The following is a 13,706-nucleotide window of genomic DNA, read 5'->3' on the forward strand; positions in this document are numbered from 1 at the left end:
CCACACATGCTCTCTATGTTCATTGTCTATCGACATTGAGCTCCTTATCACAGGAGGGGGTGTTGCCAGACCAGAATGTTATGGTGTAGCTGTGGGATATCAAACATCCTGTTTCTGAGGATGGGGGACCCTAGGATATCGCTGTCCCCAGGATTACCCTTAATGGAGGGGACGCCAGGGTTTCGTTCCTCGCTATGCTTCTAATCTGATTCCTTCCCATGAATGTATGGCAGAAATGTATGTGAAAACATAAAATAGACAGTGAAAAACAGAAGCACAGTAAAACAGTGCTCTGACGGAAATAAACACTAAGGTACACAAAGTCTAACGCCAATGAGACAGAGAAGTAACATAATACCGAAAGGAGAGGCTACATCAAAAACCACTTGCAACAAACTTATCAAACCTAGAGTAAGCCTGGTTATGCCCCCCCACTCCAAACCAGAATAAACAAACTAAAGTGTAAAAGCTGTAAAGTGTATTTTTTATAACTACAAGTCATAATTCAGAAGCGAAACGTGACAAAGAAGCGAAACGTGCGTTGGGGTGGTGGGGACACCATACAAAGTACACACTCATGTGTCTCTTATATTTTGCTTTGCCTTGTATGTAGTGCAATTTGGAACACTATATCCTTTAATTCATATCTACACTACTGGTTCCACTTTATACAGGTCTTACATGCACTTTACTTTTGTGATAATATATGCGATGCAGTCCCTGCTTCATTAGCAGCTCACCTTGTTCATATTTATTCAATGTTATATTTATAATGACTTAATAAACATGTAATTGGTTTTTACTGGCAATTTATACTGTTGGTATCTTTGTTGTGTGAAAAGTATCATTTTCATTGATCTTTTATCAAACAACATAGTAATTGTTAAAGAGGACCTTTTAGATGGATATTTGACCACTAATTACAAGTGTGGGTAAAAAAAAATCTGTAATTCCTCAAGCCTTTGCCAGGCAATTTTTTCCCTGTGTAGGCCTTGTTATTGCCCAGGTTTGTTTAATCAGAATCGGCCTCGTATGCACACTGAGCTCCAGTTGATCTTGCATGTCTTTATAAGCTCACTTTACAGGCGGCGTTTGTGACGCTAGTAACTACTCACGGACCTGACAGGACACGGAGAGAAGAGTCACTCATTAATCTGCGACCCATATTAGTTGTTAAAGTACAACAGAGCTGCTGAGTGAATTGCCTGTAACACTGCACTTTAGAAGAACAGATTTATAAAAAAGTTTGTAAGAAAAGAAAATTCAACTAGCAAAGTACGAAAGTAACAAACATTAAAAGTTACTTTATACTCATATCTTTCAGTTTGCGGTACATTATCCCTTTAAACGTCCCTCTTTTATTAAATAAACATTGACAAAATAAAAATATATAAATTATTTTAATTTACAATATTCTAATTAGATGCAGATCCTCAACCAGCAATTGAATGAAAAGTATGGTATGAATAACAGCCAAGAATGTTTCCCCACAAACCCTGTGGTTGATGAAAATTACATTGATTTTGAAAAGGGAATGGAAGACGACAGAATTTGGAATGTTGTCTGATGCCGATGTGCGAATTGTGTATCAATGTGTTTTGATGTAGAAAATGCTGAACCATACATGGAAGGTCTTACCTGTGTTACTGAACATGAATTTTTCCCAATTTTCTACAACTGCCAGGACACCTTAGATGTACTGTACTTAAGAGTCATAGGACAATTGCAACAACCACCAAGCCGTAGAAACAAAAACAACTACATGCTCTTTGGTCTCCCAAAACTCAGTATTTCACATTCACTATTATAAAAAATAGCTGTTCCATTATTACATTTCAATTTATATTTGTAAATATTTGGAAATATGGTTTACTTTCCACATTATCAAGGTCATTGTGTAATTTTTTTTAACCCCTTCACCCCGAAGCCTGCTTTCACCTAAGTGACAGGGCCAATTTTTACAATTCTGACCACTGTCACTTTATAAGGTCATAACTCTGAAACGCTTCAACGGATCCTGGTGATTCTGAGAATGTTTTCTCGTGACATATTGTACTTTATGATAGTGGTAAAACTTCTTCGATATGACTTGCATTTATTTGTGAAAAAAAACAGAAACTTGACGAAACTTGTGAAAATTTAGCAACTTTCAAACTTTTAGTTTTTATGCCCTTAAATTAGAGAGTTATATCACATAATATAGTTAATAAACAACATTTCCCACATGTCTGCTTTACATCAACACAATTTTGGAAACATCATTTTTTTTTGTTAGGGAGTTATAAGGGTTAAAAGCTGACCAGCGATTTCTCATTTTTGCAACAAAATTTGCAAAACCATTTTTTTTTAGGGACCACCTCACACTTGAAGTGACTTTGAGGGGTCTATATGACAGAAAATGCCCAAAAGTGACACCATTCTAAAAACTGCACCCCTCAAGGTACTCAAAACCACATTCAAAAAGTTTATTAACCCTTCAGGTGCTTTTTTCACAAAATTTTTACTTCAGATCCAATTTGTTTTATTTTACCAAGGGTAACAGGAGAAATTGGACCACAAAAGTCGTTGTAAAATTTGTCCTGAGTACGCCGATACCCCACATGTTGGGGTAAACCATTGTTTGGGCACATGGCAGAGCTCGGAAGGGAAGGAGCGCCCTTTGACTTTTCAATGCAAAATTTGCTGGAATTGAGATTGGACACCATGTTGCGTTTGGAGACCCCCTGATGTGCCTAAACAGTGGAAACCCCCCACAAGTGACACCATTTTGGAAAGTAGACCTCTAAGGAACTAATCTAGATGTGTAGTGAGCACTTTGAACCTCCAAGTGCTTCACAGAAGTTTATAATGTAGAGCTGTAAAAAAAAAAAATCATTTTTTTCACAAAAAATGATCTTTTCGCCCCCAATTTTTTATTTTCCCAAGGGTAACAGGATAAATTGGACCCCAAAAGTTGTTGTGCAATTTGTCATGAGTACGCTGATACTTCATATATGGGGATAAACCACTGTTTAAGCGCATGGCAGAGCTCGGAAGGGAAGGAGCGCCGTTTGACTTTTCAATGCAAAATTGGCTGGAATTGAGATCAGAACCCATGTCGCGTTTGGAGAGCCCCTGACGTGCCTAAACAGTGGAAACCCCCCACAAGTGACCCCATTTTGGAAAGAATACCCCCTAAGGAACTTATCTAGATGTGTGGTGAGCACTTTTAACCCCCAATTGTTTCACTAAAGTTTAGAATGTAGAGCCGTGAAAATTAAAAAATCATTTTTTCTTTCCACAAAATGATGTTTTAGCCCGCAATTTTTTTTCCCCAAGGGTAACAGGAGAAATTGGACCACAAAAGTTGTTGTCCAATTTGTCCTGAGTACGCTGATACCCCATATATGGGGGGAACCACTGTTTGGGCGCACGGGAGAGCTCGGAAGGAGCGCCGTTTGAAATGCAGACTTAGATGGATTGGTCTGCAGGCGTCATGTTGCAATTGCAGAGCCCCTGATGTACCTAAACAGTAGAAACCCCCCACAAGTGACCACATATTGGAAACTAGACCCCCCAAGGAACTTATCTAGATGTGTTGTGAGAACTTTGAACCAACAAGTGTTTCACTACAGTTTATAACGCAGAGCCGTGAAAATAAAAAATATATTTTTTTCCATGAAAATGATATTTTAGCACCCAAATTTTTATTTTCCCAAGGGTAACAGGACAAATTGGACCCCAAAAGTTGTTGTCCAATTTGTCCTGAGTACGCTGATACCCCATATATAGGGGGGAACCACTGTTTGGGCGCACGGGAGAGCTCGGAAGGAGCGCCGTTTGAAATGCAGACTTAGATGGATTGGTCTGCAGGCGTCATGTTGTAATTGCAGAGCCCCTGATGTACCTAAACAGTAGAAACCCCCCACAAGTGACCCCATATTGGAAACTAGACCCCCCAAGGAACTTATCTAGATATGTTGTGAGAACTTTGAACCAACAAGTGTTTCACTACAGTTTATAACGCAGAGCTGTGACAAGAAAAATATATATTTTTCCATGAAAATGATATTTTAGCCCCCAAATTTTTATTTTCCCAAGGGTAACAGGACAAATTGGACCCCAAAAGTTGTTGTCCAATTTGTCCTGAGAACGCTGATACCCCATGTGTGGGGGGGAACCACTGTTTGGGCGCACGGGAGAACTCGGAAGGGAAGGAGCACTGTTTTAGTTTTTCAACGCAGAATTGGCTGGAATTGAGATCGGACGCCATGTCGCGTTTGGAGAGCCCCTGATGTGCCTAAACAGTGGAAACCCCCCAATTCTAACTGAAACCCTAACCCCAACCCCAGCCCTAACCCTAATGGGAAAATGGAAATAAATACATTTTTTAAAATTGTATTATTTTTCCCTAACTAAGGGGGTGATGAAGGGGGGTTTGATTTACTTTTATAGCGTTTTTTTGGCAGATTTTTATGATTGGCAGCCGTCACACACTAAAAGACGCCTTTTATTGCAAAAAATTGTTTTTGCATCACCACATTTTGAGAGCTATAATTTATCCATATTTTGGCCCACAGAGTCATATGAGATCTTGTTTTTTGCGGGACGAGTTGACGTTTTTATTGGTACCATTTTCGGGCACATGACATTTTTTGATCGCTTTTTATTCCGATTCTTGGGAGGCGGAATGAACAAAAACCAGCAATTCCTGAAATTCTTTTAGGGGGGCGTTTATACCATTCCACGTGTGGTAAAATTGATAAAGCAGATTTATTCTTCAGGTCAGTACGATTACAGCGATACCTCATTTATATAATTTTTTTATGTTTTGGCGCTTTTACACAATAAAAACTATTTTATATAAAAAATAATTGTTTTTGCATCGCTTTATTCTGAGAGCTATAACATTTTTATTTTTCTGCTGATGACGCTGTACGGCGGCTTTTTTTTTGCGGGACAAGATGACGTTTTCAGCGGTACCATTTTTATTTATATCCGTCTTTTTGATCGCCTGTATGATAATTAAGCGTTGCTTTTTGCCTTGTTTTTTTTTTTTTTTTTTGCGGTGTTCACTGAAGGGGTGAAGCGTTGCTCCGGTGGGAGAGCGCAGGGAGCCCCCGTCCCTGCGCGATCCCCCTCTATGCCGCTGTCACTCAGCGCGAGACCGCAGTGATCGGTGCGCCGTACTAGTACTGCGGCTGGCACAAATGCAATGCCCGCAGCGCAGTACTAGTACGGCGCATGTCACGAAGGGGTTAATGATTAGGGTTATTACTAGAAAATATTTATGTACAAATTAGAAAATAAAAACATATTTCTTTTCATATAGGCATCTAAGAACAGCATATTGATCTTTTATGGCCTGGGTGCATGGTTATCTGGGCATCGGGAATAGGAGGCCCATTCCATCCTGTGCTGTTCATTTGGTACAAAATACCTTCCCAGAGCCTCTGAAGTCTTACATGGGCTTTAAATTCACTAAGAACCAACCAGATGAATTCATGGCTTTTGACTGGATATTAACAATTTTGTTTTACTAGCAATGGTTAATAGTTTAAGTGTTTACAATTTTCATTGAATTGTATTATTTTATTTACATTTTAGTGACCAAGCTAATTTTGACCTTCATGACCAGGCGATTTTATTTTTTTTTTAAATCTGACTTTTGTCACTTTATGTGGTGTAAGAGTCATGTCGGTCTGGTAGTCGGGGGCAGGTATATCTCGCCCAGGTATTTGTCCTATGTGAATTAGGCCGCTCAGTATCTTCAGGATACCGAGGGGTTAATAAGTGCAGGAATAAAGGCTGACCAGCTGGAGGTTTCAGGTGTCAGCCTGGGGCACACAGAATGCCTGTCTGTGTGAGACAAACGTGAGTGAGAGCTGTGCTCATGATCTGTGTAATGTTAGCTGGGAGGGAGAAGCCCCCCCAGTTGTTAGATAGCAACGTATTTGTTTCGTTAGCGCCGGACAGGCTAGGATTTATTTTTATGTTTTGTTTTCTGTATTTGCTTTCACTTTAATAAACCTGACCTGAGGTCAGTCAACTTGGAAACCTGCTGTCGTCTCAGAGTTCAATGCACAAATCACGTGACCTTTGACCCCAGCAAAGGCGATCCCGGAGTGTTTTGTCACATTGTGGTGGAGAACGCGGGCATCGCGTGGCACAGGCGACAGTATGGAAGACGTGGTGAAAGCCCTAGTACAGTCCACTGCCGTACAACAGCAGGCCACTGCCACACAGCATGAAGCTAATCGCTTGATGGCCGCACAGCTGAAGGAGTTAATGGACATGACGGCTGCAGACCGCCACCTTCTCCAACAGGTGGCGCAGCACCTGGTGAGCATGCCTGAGGTGGACCCGGAAGCAGAGTCCAGAAGGATCCATGTGAGTCGATACTGGCAAAAGTTGACCGCGGAAGATGACGTCGAGGCGTACCTGACAACGTTTGAGCGGACGGCGTTGAGGGAGAAGTGGCCGAAGGCATGATGGGCCGATTTGATTGCTCCGTTTCTCTCCGGCGAGGCCCAAAAAGCTTACCATGACTTAGACCCGGAAGTCGCACAGGACTTTGAGAAGCTGAAAGTTGAGATCCTGGCCCGGCTAGGTGTGACGACGGCTGTCCGTGCACAGAGGGTACATCAGTGGACATACCAGCCAGATAAACCGCCGCGGTCTCAGATGTTCGACCTGATCTACTTGACAAAGAAATGGCTGCAACCCGAGGTACTGACAACTCCGGAGATAATCCAGCGGGTTGTCCTGGATAAGTATCTGAGAGTGCTACCTCCAGCGCTGAAAAGGTGGGTAAGCCAAGGAAATCCCACGACAGCGGATCAACTTGTGGAGTCGGTCGAGCGTTATTCCGTGGCAGAAGGACTTCCCGACGAAACCGCTAGCACCCGGTCTGTGCCTTCTCCTCGTGGAACCGGTAAGACTGTTCCAGCGACTACGGGTGAAGGAAAATCGCCAAAAACTGTGGGGGAGGAACCCGGGACTGCTCGCACTCCGAGACCGAGAGTATGGGACGGTGGTCTCAGTAGGGGGCCTGTTAGGTGTTTCCGCTGCCGTGAGAAGGGCCATGTTTCTGCGAACTGTCCTGTTACCACTGAACCCATGCAGTGCGATGTTATAGACTCTAAGAAACGCATGTCTTTGGTTACACGGCTGGTGAATGTGAATGCGGGTCAAAGTGATATAGCAAAACACCTGTGTGAATTATCTGTTGATGGGAAAAGTGTTGTGGCGTTACTAGACTCTGGAAGCGTGGTGACTCTGGTGAAAGCTAGTCTGGTGGCACTTCCGTCTGGTTCGTCTGACAAATTTTCTGTAACGTGTGTGCATGGTGACACCTGCTCGTACCTAACAGCGGTCATATCGATTTCCACTCCCTATGGGTCTGTGCAACACAAAGTGGGACTCGTCCCCGCATTGTTACAGGATGTAATCCTGGGCAGGGATTTTCCCCATTTCTGGCAGTTGTGGGAGAATCAGTTGCTCCTTCACGGTAGCTGTGAATCTTTTCCCATGCCATCTGGAAGTCACGAACTCTTAGAGGAGGTCCCACAGGAAGACGTTGCTGGGGAGGTTATTGAGTCTAACCTTCAGTACCCCTTCTCAGTTCTGGCGGGGGAAACTGAAGAAACTGAGGAAACTCAGCGAGAGGCGGAAGCAGACAGCCATCCCGCACCCTGCCTACCAGATTTGGGAGTCCAGTTGGATGACTTCCACAGCGAACAAATGAAAGATCCTACCCTGACTCAGGCTAGGAAAAATGTAAAAATGATAGATAGCGTACCCGTAGAACCTGACACTAGGCTAGCGTACCCGTACATGGTTCTTGAAAATGATTTACTCTACCAGGTAGAAAAAAAAGGGGAAGACACTGTGCAGCAGTTAGTGGTACCCAAACCTTATCGGCGGAAGGTACTGGACCTGGCCCACGGACATATAATGGGGGGACATCTGGGGGTACAAAAACCACAGAAAGAATATTGCATTGTTTTGTGTGGCCTGGAATACACAATGATGTGCGTAACTATTGTGAGTCCTGTCCAGAGTGCCAAATCTCGGCACCTAAACCTCGGTACTGTAGCCCTTTGGTACCCCTCCCTATCATTGGGGTCCCTTTTGAGAGAATTGGGATGGATTTGGTTGGGCCCCTTCCCCGGTCCGCACGTGGGCACCAACATATCCTCGTCATCATGGACTATGCCACTCGCTACCCGGAAGCCATCCCTTTGCGTAACACTGCTACCAAAACGATCGCCAAAGAATTGGTGCAAGTGTTTAGTCGGGTAGGAATTCCAAAACAGATACTCACCGACCAGGGGACTCCCTTTATGTCGAGGGTAATGAAGGAGCTCTGCAGACTCTTACAAATAGATCCGTTGCGTACATCTGTCTATCACCCTCAAACAGATGGGTTGGTTGAGCGGTTCAATAAAACCTTAAAACAGATGCTCCGGAAGGCGATAGACAAAGATGGGAAGAACTGGGATTACTTGTTACCCTATTTGCTGTTTGCCATTAGGGAAGTTCCCCAGTCTTCCACAGGGTTCTCGCCTTTCGAGCTATTATACGCCCGTCGTCCTCGTGGACTGTTGGACGTCGCAAAAGAAACCTGGGAAGGTCAAGTCACTCCCTTTAAAACGGTGATAGACCATGTAACGCAAATGCAGGACCGTATTGCTGCTGTCATGCCCATTGTTAGGGAAGATATGTTACAGGCCCAGGGAGCCCAGAGGCTAAGTTATGATAGAGGCGCCAAGGTCCGTACGTTTGCACCCGGGGGTAGGGTGTTGATCCTAATCCCTACGGTGGATAGTAAATTTCTAGCGAAATGGCAGGGCCCCTTTGAGGTCATGGAACGAGTTGGAGAAGTGAACTATAAAGTGCACCAGCCTGGTAAGAGAAAACCAGAACAGATTTATCATGTGAATCTGATAAAACCCTGGAAAGACCGCGCTGCCCTAACAGCGGATCTGCCCCGTGCGGTTTGCTCACCTACCGTACCGGAGGTGCAGATTGCCGAGGCTCTCTCTGAACGACAAAAATCTGAGGTTAAGCAGTTTTTGTTACAGAACCAACAGTTTTTCTCGGAAAAACCTGGCCAGACTAGGCTAGTGAAACATGAGATTGTCACAGAGCCTGGTGTCACAGTTCATGTGAAGCCATACCGGATTCCGGAAGCACGCCGTGAAGCCGTCTCCCGGGAGGTGAAGGCAATGTTGGACTTAGGAGTCATTGAAGAGTCGCACAGCGCCTGGTCCAGTCCAATCGTGTTGATACCTAAGCCGGATGGCTCTATACGGTTTTGCAATGACTTTAGGAAACTGAATGCGGTTTCTAAATTTGATGCCTACCCTATGCCCCGGGTCGATGAGTTGATCGATCGGCTGGGTAAAACCCGATACATTACGACCCTGGATCTAACAAAGGGGTACTGGCAGATCCCTCTGGCCGAGGCGGCCAGAGAGAAGACGGCATTTGCTACATCGGAAGGGCTGTTCCAGTATATCTACATGCCGTTTGGACTTCACGGAGCCCCAGCAACGTTCCAGAGATTGATGGATCGAGTCTTGAGGCCCCACAGGCAGTACGCTTCTGCCTACCTAGACGACATCATAATTTACAGCGTGGACTTAGAAGCTCACCTACGGAAGGTACAGGCGGTGATTGATGACCTGAGAGACGCAGGCTTAACGGCGAATCCCAAGAAATGTCACATCGGCCTTGAAGAAGCCCGTTACTTGGGCTACGTGATTGGCAGAGGGGTGGTTAAACCCCAGATCGACAAAATACAGGCAATTCAGGGCTGGCCGCAACCAGTGAACAAGAAACAAGTTCAAGCTTTCCTGGGCATTGTCGGCTATTATCGCCGGTTCATACCCAACTTTGCGGCCATGGCTACCCCCTTGACGGATCTTACCAAAAGGAGGGATTCCGTCATGGTAAAATGGACCTCAGCAGCTGAAGAGGCCTTCCACAGTCTGAAACGGGCTTTGTGCTCTCAGCCCGTACTAGTGACTCCTGATTTCAGCAGCGAGTTTGTGGTGCAAACTGATGCTTCTGATACTGGTGTCGGAGCTGTACTTTCCCAGGTAAGGGACGGAGTCGAACACCCGGTCCTCTACCTCAGTCGGAAACTGAATGTACATGAGCAGAGGTATGCCGTGATTGAAAAAGAGTGCCTAGCCATCAAATGGGCTCTCGACTCCCTCAAATATTACCTGGCAGGTAGGAAGTTTAGGCTGGTCACGGACCATGCCCCTCTCAAGTGGATGCATCTCCACAAGGACCGTAATAGTCAGGTAACCCGGTGGTTCCTTGCCCTGCAGGCTTACTCTTTCACGGTGGAGCACCGCCCCGGGGTGCAGACGGGGAACGCTGATGCCCTGTCCCGAGTACACTGTTTCGAAAGTATTCTTGCTCGACCTGAGTGGTCTGAGCAGGGGGGGAGGATATGTAAGAGTCATGTCGGTCTGGTAGTCGGGGGCAGGTATATCTCGCCCAGGTATTTGTCCTATGTGAATTAGGCCGCTCAGTATCTTCAGGATACCGAGGGGTTAATAAGTGCAGGAATAAAGGCTGACCAGCTGGAGGTTTCAGGTGTCAGCCTGGGGCACACAGAATGCCTGTCTGTGTGAGACAAACGTGAGTGAGAGCTGTGCTCATGATCTGTGTAATGTTAGCTGGGAGGGAGAAGCCCCCCCCAGTTGTTAGATAGCAACGTATTTGTTTCGTTAGCGCCGGACAGGCTAGGATTTATTTTTATGTTTTGTTTTCTGTATTTGCTTTCACTTTAATAAACCTGACCTGAGGTCAGTCAACTTGGAAACCTGCTGTCGCCTCAGAGTTCAATGCACAAACCACGTGACCTTTGACCCCAGCAAAGGCGATCCCGGAGTGTTTTGTCACAGTGGTAAAAAGTCAATCAGCACCCCTCAAAACCATATTCAAGAATTGTATTAACCCTTCTAGTGCTTCACAGGAACTAAAGCAACGTGGAAGGAAAAAAAATGAACATTTTACTTTTTTTTTTTTTCCTTCACAAAAAAGTAACTTTAGCCCCAAACTTTTTATTTTCACAGGGGTAACGGAAGAAAATGGATCCCAAAATTTGCTGTGCAATTTCTCCTGATTATGTCAATACCCCGTATGTAGGGAGGAACTACTGTTTGGGCACATGGAAGGGATGCAGCTCCATCTGACATTTGGCTGGAATCTAGAGCGGACTCTGTCCCATTTGCAGAGCCCCTGATGTGCCTAAACAGTGGAAGCATCCCCCAAGTGATCCCATTTTGGAAACTACATTACTCAAGGATTTTATCCAAGGGTGTAGTGAGCATTTTGAACCTACATGTACTACTGAGAATTTGATAACATTAGGTAGATATATTTTATTTTTATTCTGAAAATGTTGTTTTGGCCCCAAATTTGTAATTTTCACAATGGATGATATTATTATTATTATTTTTATTATACATTTTTATAGCGCCATTTATTCCACGGCGCTTTACATGTGAAATACGGGGCAAATATAGACAAATACTTTAAACATGAGCAAAAAACAAGGCATATGGGTACATAAGGAGGGAGGACCCTGCCCGCGAGGGCTCACAGTCTGGAGGGGGTGATGATACACTAGGAGAGGGTAGAGCTGGTTGTGCGGCGGTTCAGTAGGTTCAGGATCACTGCAGGCTGTAGGCTTGTCGGAAGAGGTGAGTCTTCAGGTTCTTTTTGAAGGTTTCTATGGTAGGCGAGAGTCTGATGTGCTGGGGTAGAGAGTTCCAGAGTATGGGGGAAGCACGGGAGAAGTCTTGGATGCGGTTGTGGAAAGAAGAGATAAGAGGGGAGTAGAGAAGGAGGTCTTGAGAGGATCGGAGGTTGCGTGTTGGTAGGTACCGGGAGATCATGTCACAGATGTATGGAGGAGATATGTTGTGGATGGCTTTGTAGGTCATTGTGAGGGTTTTGAACTGGAGTCTCTGGGCGATAGGAAGCCAGTGAAGGGCTTAGCATAGGGGAGAGGCTGGAGAATAGCGGGGAGACAGGTAGATTAGTCGGGCAGCAGAGTGTAGGATGGATTGGAGTGGTGCTAGAGGGGAGTCCAGAGAGTAGGAGGTTGCAGTAGTCGAGGCGGGAGATGATAAGGGTATGCACTAATGTTTTTTGCGGTGTCGCGGTCAAGGAATGCGCTGATCCGGGAAATGTTTTTGAGTTTGAGGTGGCAGGAGGAGGCAAGGGCTTGGATATGTGGCTTGAAAGAGAGGGCAGAGTCGAGGATCACCCCGAGGCACCGGGCGTGTGGGACTGGGGAAAGTGAGCAGTCATTGACATTGATGGATAGGTCTGGTGGAGGGGTAGAGTGAGATGGGGGAAAGATGATGAATTCTGTTTTGTCCATGTTCAGTTGTAGAAAGCGAGCAGAAAAGAAGGCTGAAATAGCAGACAGTGTGGGATTTTGGTAAGTAAGGAGGTGAGGTCAGGTCCGGATAGGTAGATCTGCGTGTCGTCAGCATAGAGATGGTACTGCATACCGTGGGATTCTATGAGCTGTCCCAGACCGAAGGTGTAGATGGAGAAGAGTAGGGGTCCTAGAACAGAGCCTTGAGGAACACCAACTGACAAGGGGCGAGGTGAGGAGGTGGTGTGGGGGAGGGAGACACTGAATGTCCGGTCTGTCAGATATGACGAGATCCAGGAAAGGGCCAAGTCTGTGATGCCAAGAGATGAGAGGATTTGTAGCAGAAGGGAGTGGTCCACAGTGTCAAAGGCAGAAGACAGGTCCAGGAGGAGGACAGAGTAGTGTTGCTTGCTCTTGGCGGTTAGTAGGTCATTGGTGACTTTAGTTAGGGCAGTTTCAGTTGAGTGATGGGAACGGAAGCCAGATTGTAACCGATCAAAGAGGGAGCAGGAGGAGAGGTGGGAGGACAGTTCAAGATGGACATGTTGCTCCAGCAATTTGGAGGCATAAGGGAGAAGAGATATCGGGCGATAGCTAGACACAGAGGATGGGTCGAGGGAGTGCTTTTTGAGGATGGGTGTGATCTTGGCATGTTTGAAGGATGAGGGGAAGACACCTGTTGTGAGTGAGAGGTTGAAGAGGTGCGTTAGGGTTGGGATGAAGACCGTGGAAAGGTTAGGGATGAGGTGGGACGGGAGCAGGTCGAGCGTGCATGTGGTGAGGTGTGATCTTGACAGGAGGGTGGAGAGCTGATCTTCTGTCATGGTGGAGAAGCTGGTTTTGGAGGAGCAGGGGTGAGCAGCTAAGAGGGGCAGTGGGCGCTGTGGGCCAACGCTTTCTCTGATCGTATTGATCTTCTGTTTAAAGAGGCGAAGTCTTCAGCAGAAATGAGAGGGGAGGGAGGGGGTGCAGGGGGACGGAGTAGAGAATTGAAAGTGTTGAAAAGCTGTTTAGGGTTGTGAGACAGGGAGGATATGAGAGATGAGAAGTAAGTTTGTTTTGCGGCAGTGAGCGCGGACTTGAAGCTGGCGAGGGACTGCTTGTATGCAGTGAAGTGGTTGGCAGAGTGGGATCGCTTCCATCTCCGCTCAGCGATCCTAGAAGCCCATCTCAATTCTTTGGTCAGGCTGGTCAGCCAAGGCTGCCTGTTAATTGTACGAGTTTTGCTATGCATGAGCGGGGTGGCCGAATTGAGTGTTGCTGTTATTGTGGTGTTATAAAAAGCAGCAGCAGCATCTGTGTCATGAAGGGAGGC

The sequence above is a fragment of the Ranitomeya variabilis genome, chromosome 4, assembly GCF_051348905.1.
Source record: "Ranitomeya variabilis isolate aRanVar5 chromosome 4, aRanVar5.hap1, whole genome shotgun sequence".
Classification (NCBI taxonomy): Eukaryota; Metazoa; Chordata; class Amphibia; order Anura; family Dendrobatidae; genus Ranitomeya; species Ranitomeya variabilis.